This window comes from Dipteris shenzhenensis, chromosome 8 (assembly GCF_047967505.1).
Source record: "Dipteris shenzhenensis isolate YYH24624 ecotype China chromosome 8, Dip_SZ_1.0, whole genome shotgun sequence".
Lineage (NCBI taxonomy): Eukaryota > Viridiplantae > Streptophyta > Polypodiopsida > Gleicheniales > Dipteridaceae > Dipteris > Dipteris shenzhenensis.
The window spans coordinates 49,974,933-49,990,354 of record NC_141603.1 but is presented as its reverse complement, the minus strand read 5'-3'; positions in this window follow the sequence as shown (position 1 = coordinate 49,990,354).

Below are 15,422 nucleotides of genomic sequence, written 5' to 3'. Positions count from 1 at the left end.
CACACACACACGGCTAAGGTGGTTACATTTTGACTCGAAGAACCCTATTGCAAAAGATGGTGAAAAAAGGATGGAACCAAGCCTACAACTCTCTTCACTATGTCGGTCATATATTCGATCTGCAATGGTGGGAATATTGTACAAAAGAGAGATGTATAGTTTATGCAGTCCATTGCATGATATTCTTGGATGTTTCTTTGTGGATAGGACTGAGTATGCATCTGCTGTTAAAGAACTCTCTACTTTTTGAAATAGAGAAGGATTGTTTTCCTGTCCAAGAATCAAAGAGTTAGCCAAAGATATGCCATCATGGATATGGTAGAAAGAGTGTGGAGTGTCCATGTATCATCTGCAAGCTTTGTCCATGAAGATATTGTCTCACAACCTTGCTTGTAGCAAATCTTGTAGTGAATGAAACTAGACTAACTACAAGTTTGTGCATGTCGTCCACAAGGCACCGCTTCACATCAGAAAGATAAGAGAAGCTTGTATACCTCTATACAAATGGTAGAGTATTGGACGATGGAAAAGGGGTGTTCAGTGATGGTGATATGCCAAAGTGGGCACACATAGATCTTCCAGGTCCCTTGCATTATGCTCCCATACTTACACATCCTGAACCAAATTCTCAGAAGAAGAGGTGGTGTCATGGTGTACACTGGTGTCATTGAATAATGTTGCAATTTATTTAAAATGAAAATGAGATATTGCAATTCATTCATCATTCATTTTTATCCTTGTTTAATAATGCAATTAATTTAAAACATGGCTAATGATATGTTGCAATTGTGTCATTGTTTGCTTGGGTGTTTCCATTTTTGGTGAGTTTTAGGGACTTTTCTATATATAGGTATCTTGCATGACCCATAACTTATGCATTGCTCATCATAATTTGGCAAACTTTGTCATCAAGTTGTAGTACATATTCTAAGCTTGAACATGAGACCAAAAAATTATGCAATAAGGAAACAAGATTGTTAAAGCATTACAAGTGCTATGTTGCATATGAAGCATGCATCCTGAATACTATAGGATATAGCAATTTATTCAAAAGCATCAAATTTTTGTTGTGTACATACATGTAGCCAAGTAATCCTTCAAAACTACAATACGCGAGCTTCTTCTCAACCCAAGGACACACCTAAATGAGAACATTAGGCATGGATTAATGGGACTCCAATGTTGTGCTAAGTGATGCACACCCATTTGAGAGCACGTTCCATAACTTTTTTTAATTTGTTGAAAACCTTGAAACGGATTGAAAATTTGGAATCCAAACTAGTGGGACTACTGCATGGTGGTCTTAAAACATTGATAGTTTTTGGTATTGGTATCTAGATTCACCCTAAAATGGAAGAAGGTGAAAATGTGCAATTTCTGCATGTACAAAGATCTTTTAATAAATCCAACACTATTTACAATTATGAATTATTTCTTTTTCCATGCACTTGCTTGCTATATGGCTCGTAAGCATGCCAAAGGTCATTGCATTTCATAATACAAAGCATCAAACCCGATAGCATGCCCTTTGGCCTATTTGTGTTTTGAAGCATTTGAGGCCACATTGCACTTGTTTGGGATATCCAATTCTGCTGACATGTATCGCTAGAGGGGGGGAAATTGGCGGTTGAAAATTTTGATACTCCTATGAATTTTGAATTTTCACACCTCTCGCCCATCAAATCTTTGAAGATTAAGTACCTACAACGTGCCCCAACCATGCAACCTGCACGCACCTCAATGTGACATTGTGCCATCTTTGGTTTGCCATTGTCATCTTTCGGGCAAGTTGTCTTCTATTCTTTGCTTGCCTCACAAGGTAGGTTCTCTCTATTTTGGTTTGGCATTGTCATCTTTCATTGATTGTTGCCATGGCAACATGTAGCTCGCCATGGCTTGCAAGAGAAGCAGACGGAGGTTATGATATAAAAAAATCTAAAAAACTTGGTTAAGGCATAAGGAATAGATTGCGGGTTGAGGAAAGAAATGGCACGGCATCGAAATGACAACGGAAGACACTTTTGCAACATCTGCAAAGGGAGAAACAATGAAAAGAAAGACGACTCCTTATTTGTAGAACAACAGCTCTCGGGTTTCACCTAGGAAAAATTTAGTGTATCATGTGCATTCAAAAGGAGGGGTATTTTGATTCCACTTTTTGAAAAATTTTAACAGGATTAAAATTATAGGAAAGGTTTTCTAATATGAATTTAGAAAAAAATCACTTAGTTCATAAGTAAAGAGGAGTGTATTTATTCAAGGAAAACTTTTAGTTGAGGGGTTTTTAAAATACCCCTTAACTGCATGTGATACATACATTTTCTTAGTAGTGCATCCCTCGAGAGTAGCACATCAGCAGGAAGCAAGTTTTGTAGATGCAGGCATTCGATCATTGCCATTAGAGCGAAGAACACAAGAGGTGATGTCATGATTGGTTGTAGCAATTGAGGAAGCAACATTAGTCCATTCAGGTGAATACCAGCAGTCTTGAGCCTTCACATGCTCTGCACCCTAAAGCTCATAGAGTGACAAACCTACCAATACCTCAAGAGATCACAACAACACAATGCATCCTATATAATAGACACACATTTAGACGTGTTTATAAACGTGCAACAGAGTTTGAAATTGTACTGTAGGCTGATAAATGTGCATTCCTGCTTGCCAAATTACCAATGATTACGGAAGCACCTAATTTAATAAAAATATCAATGCTATGCATGTGTCACACACGATAATATGCTTTTTGCCAAATGTACATATACAAAAATTAAGTGAGGTGAGGAGAATGAGACAATATTTAAAATAGTTTTACCACAATATGTAAGAAATTTGGATGATACAATGATGGGCTTGATCTCATCCTCAATGAGATCAACCCTTGCCAAACTATCTACTTCAATATCCAAACCAATGTGGAGATCTACAGATACATTCAGCCCACTACTACTTGTGCTACTTTGCTCATCAAAATCAGCATCACCAATGGTAGGCTCATCCTCATGGGTAATGGCCTAAATATCTGTATCTCCTATCTCATATCATGATCATCATTACCTCCATGGCCATGATCATCATGACCTCCATGGCCATGACCATCCTATTCCTACCAAGATAGCCTACCATTCTGGACATGGCATGCGATCTACTTGTAGGCACTTCTATGACAAGGGATTGATTACTGAGGGCCAGTATAGCCGGGATATTGGAGCGCCCTTGCAGGTATTTAAAAGTACTTAAAAAATGACAATGTTGTAAATAAAGATTTGATTTTTCATACATTGATACATGTTGTCCCTCATTTACGTGCTCCTTGGGATATTGAGGAGGAATAAGGCAAGGATATTGAGGAGGAAGAAGGCAACAAAGAAGGCTCTAAGGGTGGCGAGAGTGATGACGGGAGAGAAGACGAAGATGCCTCTGATTAGTCATAGAAGTAGTACTAGAAGTAGAGCTAGCTAGCTAGTTTTCTTTTTTGTACTTGAAGCTATGGGTGGCTTGGCTTCATGCCTATATGTATATATATACAAACACTTTTTAGGCTATGAATTAATATACACTCCTCTTATTTTTTTGGCATTCAATTTCCATGCATAATGTTTTATCAATGAATGCTTTGTGATGTAAATGTTGAGTTGTAATGTTTTAGTTGGAGTAACTGTTGTAATCGTAGACTTGTATATGATCGTTTAATAATATATGTACTTCACATTCTAGTACTTCATCCCTTAACTCGTTTAATAATATATAACAAATTACCAATAGCTATAGACATGCACAGAATCGTGTAAAAAAAATGCTATTGGTTGTAGGAATTCCACTGCACACTATAGAAATGGGATTCTTGCAACCACACGGCATTTTGTTAAAAAAAAATTTTAATTTCTGTAGAGCGTCTAGAAGCACGTCTATTAGCGTTGTTATAAGTGTGTCTTGCTATCTTAGTAAATTTTCAAAGAGTGTCTATTAGCATGTCTACTAGCGCATCTATACATGTGTAAGGTCAACATTAGCTTGGGTGTAGCCAATCGTGGAACTATTTTGGGGCCATTTTGGGGCCGCGACGCGATGCGTGCAAATCATTAAAATTTAAGGTTGACTTGGAGAGACCACTGCACTGGTTCTTGGTGTAATAATTAAACGCAATCTATCATTTTGAACACCAACGCAGCATTGTCTCTAGCCTAACCACCTGTCATCATGCAGCCTTTTGCCGCTTCTTTGCCTACAGCCCACATGCAAATCATGGGTTGGCTTAGAGAGGCCATCGCGCTGGTTTTTGGTATAATAATGAGACAATCTATCATTTTGAGCATTGCCTCAGTGCAATATCTGGCTTGACCACCTGTCATTGCCCAGAATTCAAGGTTGTTGTATTGGATAGACCACCGCACTGGTTCTTGGAGTTATAGCTCCATTACCTATTTTTACGTATTACAGGAGGAGATCTATGAAAGTCACTCCACTGGTTCTTGGAGTTATATATTTGTGTACCAAGGAAAATGTATTTCGTTGTGCAACCAAGCAAAATTCAATTGATAATATGGCCCTTGAGGGGTCCCCTTTAGGGGCAAGGGCCATATCTATGTGCATTATATAATATCCAGGATGCCACTAGATAGAAATGGCATGTCCATATGGCGCTTGCCCCTAAAGGGGACCCCTCAAGGGCCATATCTTCAATTGAATTTACTAAAAGTTTAATTGTATTTTTCTAGATGTAGCTCCATGCAACCACAACGGTGGGGTCGTTGGAGTTATTTTAGCGCTATTTTGGTCATAAACCAAGGAAATTGTAGTCCTTCTTTCTTGGTATTTTAGTCCTTGTTGCAGTAAATATAAATGATGGAAAAAGTACAATTTATCGAGTGAAAATTGAGCAAAAGAGATTCCGATATACATTTACATCCAATAGCAGGTTATATAAAAATTATCAACTTATAACAAGTAAAAGTTGAACAGAGGATCTTACATCTATAAAAACTCAGCAATTGCTGAGAGCCTTAAACAAAAGATTATAGGTAGAGTCCATAACCATTCAAATACAAATATAAAAGTTAACAACAGTGCATACTGAGAGCCTCAAATTGAACAAAAAGAGATTACATAAATGCCTTAGAGACCAAAAAATTACATTTAGTGAGCTGAAAGATCATTGAGAGCCTAAAAGATTACATCCAGCCATTGTTGAGAGTCTCATCTGAGCAAGAGGGAATTTGTACAACTCAGTTTTTTGCCAGTCTAGCTTGTTGCATTATAAAGTTTTAGGGAGCCAAAGGAGGATACAATGGAGAGGCCGAAGACCATGCACATTTCCAGGACTCAGATTATGCCCCCCCAGCAAGTCGAGAGAAAAAGAGCTAGAGGAGCGGTGTGGAGCAAAGTAGCAGAGCATGGACGGATCAGAGCAATGTAGTAAAATGCCAAATGCCACAGATCTTATATATATTATAAAGTTTAAGCCACCGTTGTGGCTGGGGCCTGGGGTTCCATCCATATTAATTACAGGCTATGACGGTGGAATCCCCCAGACGGGATGGTAATAATGAAGAAGACGCCATGTGATGCCACTCTGGTGGCTGGTAATTAACTGCCAGCCCGGTGGAATCTTAGCCATGACAGATGTGGCTAATGAGAGCCACCACCACTAGGTAGTAATTCTCATTACCATGTCTAATCACTCATTACCATGCACTCTAGTTCTCTACTAAGCATGCAAGCCCGGTGACTAGTAATATTTACTGCACTCATAATGATCATGCATGCAAAAGCATGGTGGTGGGTGAGCGGTGGCACGATGGAATTGTAGCCATGACTGACATGGTTGATGACACAGCCACCACCATCGGGCAATAATTCCCACAAAAGTAAATCATGAAGCCTAATCCACTCTAATCCCTCATTACCATAATTTACTGCACTCGTAGTAATTATGCATGCAAGCTCGGTGGTGGTAACTAGAAGCTGAGTAATTGCGGGCCACTGTGGTGGTTGGTAATTAACTGACAGCCGAGTGGATCTTAGCCCCGCCACCATAAATGTGGCTGGGAATCTTAGATGCCACCACCTTTAATCATTCATTACCATGCAAGTCAGTACTGCCACATTGAATTATTCAAAATTTGGGCCAACAACCTGTAAAGAAAGAGGGAGAGAGATAGGAGACTCAAGTTCAGCTTTCTTCACAACACACAAAAGAGAGAGGACACAAGGTTGGAGGGTGAAGCCTTTCTTCACTTTTGCACACAACAACAATACAATAGAAGAGGGAAATACCCTATATGTCAAAACCTAGAATACGTGGTTCATATGTGAACCCAAACCAAAACATACGTGGTAGTCTAACTACACCACGAGTACAACTAACATAGACGGTGACATAAATGATAGTCATCCAGGAGATATGTCGGGGATAGAGCTTGATATCTCAACACTCCCCCTCAAGCTCAAATCCATCTCACGTACACCAAGCAAGCTCCTAAACCTGCGAAGCTTCTCGGTACCCAATGCCTTCGTAAAGATATCAGCCACCTGCTCCTCAGTGCTGACATAGACAAGATCAATCTCACCAGCTAGAACCTTCTCTCTCACAAAGTGATAATGCACCTCAATGTGCTTCGTTCTAGCATGATAAACTGGGTTATTAGCAAGCATGATGCTGCTAATGTTGTCACAATGAATGACAACTGCTGCATGAACTGACTGTCCCATATCTGCAAGTAGCTTCCGTAACCAAGCTACCTCACATGCAGCCATTGCTGCACCCCTGTACTCAGCCTCTGTGCTTGACAAGGCAACTGTTGGCTGCTTCTTGCTGCTCCAACTGATGGCACCACTCCCAAGGGAAAACATAAAACCACTAGTAGATCTCCTGTCTGAGACACTACCAGCCCAGTCAGCATCTGTGTATCCATGTACCTGTAATGCACAGCCAGCTTCATAAAACAGTCCATAATGCAATGTGGACTTCACATACCACAGTATGCGCCTAGCCACATCCAAATGTGGCTTCCTCGGTGCCTGCATAAACTGACTCACCAGCCCCACAGCATAGCTCAAATCTGGTCTGGTTATAGTCATGTAAATCAAGCTACCTACTATGCGCCTGTACATAGTAATATCTTCAAGAAGCTCACCTGTTTCTGCATTGAGCTTCACATTCTGCTCCAATGGAACAGAAATAGGCTTACAGCCTGTCATCCCATATTTGGACAGCATGTCCAAACCGTATTGCCTTTGCAACAGCCATATCCCACTCGGGGATCTAATAACCTCAATGCCCAAGAAGTAACGCAGCTCTCCCAAATCCTTCATCTCAAATTTTTGCTTCAACAGCAGCTTCACTTCATTAATGTCTGCATCACTATCACCTGTAATAATCAAGTCATCAACATAGATGACTATAAGCACAATCCCTCTGTTTGTCCTTTTCACATAAAGTGAAAAATCTGAATTGGAAATCTGAAATCCAATAGTGACAAGATATTGCCCTATCTTGTCTGACCATGCCCTCGGCGCCTGTTTTAAGCCATACAAGGCTTTGCGCAACCTGCATACAAAATCGGGGTGTGCTTTATCCTCATAACCTTCTGGCTGCATCATATAAACCTCTTCCTGCAAGTCACCATGCAAGAAGGCATTTTTCACATCCATCTGATGCAAAGACCATCCCTTTGCAGCAGCCATAGCAATTACTGCTCTCACGGTTGCCATCCTTGCAACTGGGCTGAAAGTTTCCTCATAGTCAATTCCATATGTCTGTGCAAAACCTTTGGCAACCAATCTTGCCTTGTACCTGCTAACAGACCCATCAGCATTGTGCTTTACTTTGTAAACCCACTTGCAGCCAATAGCCTTCTTATCATGAGGCAAAGGCATCAAATCCCAAGTGTGGTTTGCATCCAAGGCAGCCATCTCTTCATCCATAGCTGCTTCCCAATTTTTATGCCCTGCTGCATCCTCAAAACATGTGGGCTCTGGCTCTTCTAGAACCTTGACCATATAAGCATAGTGATGTGCTGTATACCCATCATATCTCAGCCTGTCAACTGGATACTTAATACGAGTGGACCTCCGTACAACTGGATCAGTTGCAGGAGTCTTTAAATCATGCCTGCTTTTCCTTGCACCAGGTGTAACAACAGAAGGAATCCCAAGTTCCTCATCAAGGCTCATTTCAGAGCCGCTTGACTCTCCATCAACATGAGAGCTACCAGCAGACACATCAAACACTGGAGCATGGTCCACTTTTTCTTTTCCCTTATGTGATACCTGCACAACACTATCAGGGCTGCCATGTGACGATTCACTAGATCTCAATCTCCCTGTCCAAGCATTAGATCCACTATAGAGGACTCTCTGGGTCCACTCAAGGCTTGAGATTGCTGCTCTGCATTTATTGCAGCATTCCCATTTCCTGCATCTGCATCTCCTACCATAACAGTTGGTGCATACCAGCTGCTCATTTCATCAAAAACAACATCTCTGCTCACTTGCATTTTGCGGGTGGAAGGGTTATAACAGCGATACCCTTTCTGGTGCTGAGCATATCCAATAAAGATGCATTTTTTTGACTTTGAAGACAACCCTCCAAACCAAGAATCAAAGCATTATACTCAGCTGCATTGTTAGTTGTGATACCTGGAAGCTCTTGTCCTCTTGCCCATACCTCTTGACCTTCAGGATTCATCAAGACTATCCCCCCAACTCCTTGTTGGCATGAAGGACTAAAAGCCCCATCAAAATACAAAACAAAAGCTGTTGGTGGTGTATCCCTTTCATCTTTAATGTTCTCCTTACATTTCTTTTCTTCTCCTAGATCCTCCCGCCCTGTGAGCAAATCTGCCATAGTGGACCTAGTGGTATTTTCAGTGACAAAAGAGAAAGAGAACTCTTGAAGCTCTGACAACCATTTTGCAAATCTCCCCCCAGGATTAGGCTTGCGAACTAGATATGCTAATACAGACTGAGAGGTAAGGAAGAAAAATGGTCGAGGTAATAAATAGGAGCGAAACTTTCTGATAGAAAACACCAAAGAGAGAGCTTGTTGCTCCATTTCTTCATACCTTGTTTCCACATCTGTAAGCTGTCGGCTGGCATAATAGATGGGTTGCATTCTACCTGCCTCTCCTTTTTGTAGCAATACAGCACCAACTGAATGCAAAGATACACTTGGATTTACATAAAAGTCTTGAGACCAATCAGGGGGCTTCAATATTGGGCCCTTACTCATGGCCTCCTTAAGTTGCTGGAAAGACTCTTGTTGCTCCACACCCCATTGGAAAGAAACTCCTTTTCTTGTTAACAAGTTCATGGGATGCACTATCTCTGTGAAATCATCACAAAAGCGTTGATAATACTTGCTCTTTCCTAGAATTCTGCAAACACCAGTGACACTCTCAGGACTTGGCAATGCCATGATTGCTTGAACCTTGTCAGGATCCATTTGCAGGCCTTCTTGAGACACAATATGCCCTAATAAGACTACTTTTGTTTGAGCCAAATGACACTTGCTAGGATTTAGACACCCTTTTGCTTCATCAATCCTAGCTAAGGCCATCTTTAACTTCTCCATGTGATCTATGCGCCGAGAATAAATGCAAAAATCATCCAAAAACACCCGTATGAACTTTCCCAAGTAAGGCTCCAGGACTTGACTCATGAACCTTTGAAATGTAGCTGGTGCATTGGTCAACCCAAAAGGCATCACTCTGTAAGCAAAAACTCCCCAAGGTGTGACAAATGATGTTTTCTTTTGATCTTCCTCCCGAATACAAATTTGAAAGTACCCAGAATACCCATCACATACAGAATACATCTCATGCCCTGCTACTTGGTATAGTATTTCATCTTGAAATGGCAAAGGAAAATGATCCCTCTTAGTGCATGCATTCAAAGGACGAAAGTCCACACAAACTCGCCACTTATTTCCTTTCTTTGGTGTGACAACTACAGGAGATATCCATTTTGAATCATCAACAGGAAAGATGAATCGCACCTCAAGTAGTTGTGTTACCTCTTTCTTTAGTGCCTCAGCTTGGATCACCCCGAATCGCCTTAAGCGTTGCACAACTGGCTTGCTTTCTGGCTTCAACTCAATCTTGTGCTCCACAAGAGAGACTGGTCGAACCTTTGAATAGCTTGTTGCAAAGAGACATGGAAAATCATCTAGCATATCCAAGTACTGGAGCTTCTCACTACCTGATAGAGAATCACCAAGAAGCTCTTCATTGCGTTGCCGTCGTTTAGTGTGCTCCACATCCTCCACATGAAGTGTCTCTATAGGATCTTCTTGCACCACCACCTTGTTCCTTCCTGACTCATCCCGATCAGCACCAAGACAAAGACCAAAGGCCACTCCTTCCACCTCACCCTCTGAGTTGGACTCCTCGGAGCTACACCCTGTCTCTTCTTCTTCATCGGTTAAGTCAGAGCTTGAACTCTCTGATGTTGAAGACTCCTCCTTGACAACTTCCTTTTTGCGGCTTCTGATGTTGTAGCGCACCTTCTTATCATTTCCTTGCAAAATCAATTCTCTAGTATCCCACTTTTGAACAGCCTTCACCTTGCGTAGCCAAGGCCTTCCCAAAATCAATGGATAGGCACGTGCATCTGGCTTGGTAGGGATCACCTGAAAAGTAGTCGGCACAGAAATTCCACATACATCCACTTCTAGATTCTTCACAACTCCCAAGGTCTTAACCCTAGTGTTGTCAGCCAATTTGATGCGATAAGGAGAGGTAGTACTGGAGTATTTTAAATCAGCATCTATCACGGTCTTCTCACTCATGACATTAATCGATGCACCTCCATCAATGTACACATTAGAATCACTTGACCATCAATGATCGCATCAACCACAGGTACATCATCACCAACATCTATATCTACCTTTTGAACAACAGGAATGGCACTTTTCTTCTTTTTCTTCTTTGACACTCTTGTGCTTGCTAGTTTTCCCCATTCCTTCCGTAGTTTTGGAGACAAAGCAAGTAATTGACCAAAGGTAATATGAGCTTCCTTTTCTTTAAGGTCGGACAACAAGTCATAGCTTCCAATTCCTTGTCCTAAAGGAAAGTCTGACTGGCTAATTCTCCTTCTAGATGCCTTCTTTTTCTTACTACGGTGTTCCTCTTCCTGATGTTCCTCATCTACTTCTTCCTTGCTTTCTTCTTCTTCTTTTGCTTTACCACGCCCCCGTTTAGCCATCATTACCTCTCTTTCCTCATCCCCTGAAGAAGCTTCTAACAAGGATACTTGTTTTTCTCCTTTCTTTCTCAATCTAGGACACTCGGGGTGATAGTGACCTTTTTCATTACATTCATAGCAAGTGACCCCACTCCTATCTCGAGGCCTATCTTCACTCTTTGGTGCTCTAGATTGTCGTGCATTAACCAAATGCAATTTCAAATCAGCAAACTCTGCCATCAATTGGGAGATATTATGATCTAACTCAGAGGACTTTGGTACCTGAGGAGTGCCCATTACCTCCACCTTAGAAGTTGAAGCTGTTGAAGACACAAAAGAGGATTCAATCTTAAGAGAAGCTTCTTTCTTGGTCGCAATGCGAAGCGCCTCCATGTATGTTGTTGGATCTTTACTCATTACTTTTGAGCGAAGACGAGGCTCCAAAGCCATAACAAATTTGCTCATCTTTAAGTGCTCCATCCCTGAGAGACTTTGAGGGGCCGATGATGTAGATGCCACAGCTCGCAAAGCTGCCCTTTCATACTTTGTCCATAAAGTTTCATATCGGATTGCCAACGTAGAGACCAACTCACCCTCTCCTTGATAGAACCGGTCCAATTGCAACATCAAAGCATTTGGCGACTCCACTGCCCCAAATCTCTGCTTCATTGCTGCCACCACTTGGTCCCAGTCCTCCTTGGTAGAGTCCGGCAAGGTCTCATGCCAACTCAAGGCTACACCTTCAAGAAAATTAGGCAAAGTCTCCACCTGATCCTTCATGGACCATCCAGAAAGCCGGCATCCTCGAACAAAATCCCGAAGATAAGACTCCGGGTCTTCCCCTTGGGTCCCTCGAAACACTGGAATCTTCACCATGATGAAACACAAAAAGGAAACACCAAGATCCAAATAATATGCCAAACAAGATCTGAACAAGATCCCACAGAGCATTAGTATACCAAGACCAACTTATTATGCATAACCACTTGTTGAAAACCCTCCACCATGTGATCCTCAACAAAATATTCAAAAATAAGTGACCAACCAGCACCATGAAAACATTGTGTATACATGCATTCTAGAATCACCCGTCTCACAATAGGAAGTGCACATAAAAGCTTCAAGATATTGTAATCTTCATCATTTGCATAGCAAAAGAAGTTGAAAGCATTAAGAATCACCACTCCACTGTTATAGTCAAAAACTACCCAAAGACTCAACTCTTCTTCACACCAAGCTGCCAGTGCATGGAACAATCCCCAATCTATCATTGTGCCTGCTGCCGGCGTTGTCGATTCACCAACATATTCAACAATGCAAACATAAAGGATATGATCATGGTGACTGTGCGAATAGCGTAAGCATCACCTTCACACTCTTCAAGTTCTCTTAAACGGGTTGCAATCTCTTCTAATGGAGTTCTTCCAGGCATCTTCTTTATCTCATCAAAACACATGCCTCTTCTAGGCATAACATGCAATCAAGTACACCCAAGACCGTTTAGTAAGGTGGGATGAATCCAATACCAAACATACCCGGCGTCTCCACCAAAAGATGTGACATGAAGTTGGGGGTAATAAACTTCACGCACCTCTTCACTTCCTGCTGCTTTCGAACTAATAGCCAAAGATATTTATCACTGACAATGGGACATTAGAAAGAAGCTTTTTGCCAAGATACCACACCATAATTTCCTCCCTCAGATGAGAATGAAGATGGTAACATCCCAAGTGATGTTGTAATCAAGCATAGGGAGAAGGAAAGGATCAGCAGAGGCCATAATCTCAGCGAGCCGGTCTGCACCAAAGAGAAGAGCAATACGTTGTTGAAAGAACATCTTGCGACTCAACATGACATGAACTGATATACATCGAGGAGTTTGAAGGGGCTGATTGGGTCGGATGGGTAGATTCTGAGGAAACATTGCACCTCCTTCATAGACACCTTTACACTTAACTCAAAACACTCTACAAACTATCATTAGACACAGAGGCCTATAACTTTCAGTAGAGACATGATATCAGAGATTCAAGCAAAGAAAGAGATGCGCCTTGAGATGGGCTTCGTGCTGATATAAGTTTCATTGAAAACAGACAGACGGTTGAAGAGATATGGACAGTTTACTGGAAGGGGGTAAAAACTGTCATGAAAATAGACTGTCAAACACATAGACTCATAACTTTTTGCAGCAGTATTTGATTCAAGATCTGACTAATAAGAACATGCGCCTTGAAGAGAGATTTGGGCTGATATAAATTTCATTACAATCGGACTACCGAGCAAAAAGTTATGGGCAAAACACTAACAGGGGGGCAAACTGTCATGAAAACTACCCTCCATCCAGGATAATTTTGCCTGAGCAGGATGCTCCCTTAAGACTCCACCTTCATCAACGATCCACCCCTCATAGATTTTCCCTAGAAGAGGAGAAGAAGTTTGCATGGTGGCTCGAGAAACAAATGGACCATGTATGCACAGTGAGCGGCCGAATAGAAAGAACTTTCAAGGCTTTAAAAGAAAAAGGGACGAGACACTCAAGAGAGAGAGAACCTGAAGTGACCTTCATTACAAATAGAGTGAGAATCCACTTCAACACTACAAACACAAGGGAGAAGAAGAGGTTTCATACATACAAGAGGGAGCGGAAGCTCCAAGACTACTCATAGAGAGAGAATAAACTAGAGAGAGATGGACTCAAGAGTCTACATGAGAGAATATCTACAAGAGGGAGAGAAGGCTCATGGAAGAGCCTTGGGGAGACTAGAACTACAGCAACATAAGGCCTAATGGTGGAAGAGATTTTGATGAACAAGGGGGGGGAGGGCTCCTTTTATAGAGATTTTGTTACCCTCCTTCACCCATTTACAATTGCTGCCTGTAGATTCCTTTCCCCATCAATCACATAAGCACGTATGTCACCATCCATGTCCTTTTTGGCTACTCTTGCCATGTGTCCCATCACAAGATGCTCATGACTCTTAAAATATTAAGAAAGTCAAGAGTCTCCTCACATGGAGCCCATAGGGACCCTCTCTTTTCCACATGTCCACATCCTCCTTATTCCACATAGGAATTCTAGAAGGATTCCTCTTGACTTCACACTCCTCCACATGCCTTCCACACGCTTGGCATGTGGCCTCTCTTATATTATTGGAACACATGGACATGAGCCCACCTCTTTATATGACTCACTCTTCCTATTTTCTAAAAACTCCATAATATCCCATACACAAATAACTCTCACCCCATACCAAGGTATTTATAATTCATACCTATGGTATTTACAATGAGCCATTCCACTCATCCTCTCAATCCCATACAATATCATAGAAAATAGAAATAAGTGAGAGCCACTAGGCTATCACTTGATACTCAAACCCTTATCAAACATAGAGAAAAACAATATCAATGCCAAGTTAAAAATATCAATTTTTGGCGTCACACTATCCACTCTGGAAGTTCCAGATGAAGACCATCCTAAGTGCATATGAGCTTTGGGATACTGCTACTGGGATGGACGTGAAACCGATTCTGAGACCAAATTCGACCAATGCAGCACAATAGATAGTACCAACTACACATGAGATTCTCGTGTGGACAAGAAGAAATGGCGTTAATTCAACATGTCACCACAGTGGAGGAGGCATGGATGGTCTTGAAAAATCAGTACGAGACCACGAATCAGATGCGAATTCAAAATTTAGAGACTCAACTTGCGATCGAGAAATTGTTTGAGTCTGAAACGGCAGAGAAGCTCATCACCAGGGTGAAGAATCTACGTGATCAGATGACTGCAATTGGCATCACCATCACCAGTGAGAATCTAGCACGAAGGTGCATACGGATTCTCCCACCAAAGTATGACAGTCTTGTTACGGCACTAAATACGCAGAACAAAAATCTACCCCTCAACTTTGAGGATTCCAGCGCAATGCTTCTGGAGGAGGAGAAGTGGCAAAAGACGAGGACTGGAGAAGATTCGGTTTTCTCGGCTGGATCAAAGAAAGGTAAGGGTAAGGACTCTAGTGACCCATCTTCTTCTGATGATAAAAAGAGAAAGAAGAAGATTAAGTGCTTCTATTGCAACAAGGCAGGGCACAAGCAGAATGAGTGCCGGAAGAAGATTGCAGATGAGAAGAACGGAGTAAAGAAAGAGTCCAGCAACAGCGCATAGGCAGTACCAGTAGAGCTATTCGTAGCAATTGAGGAGATATGCACGGAAGCAGTTCATGTTC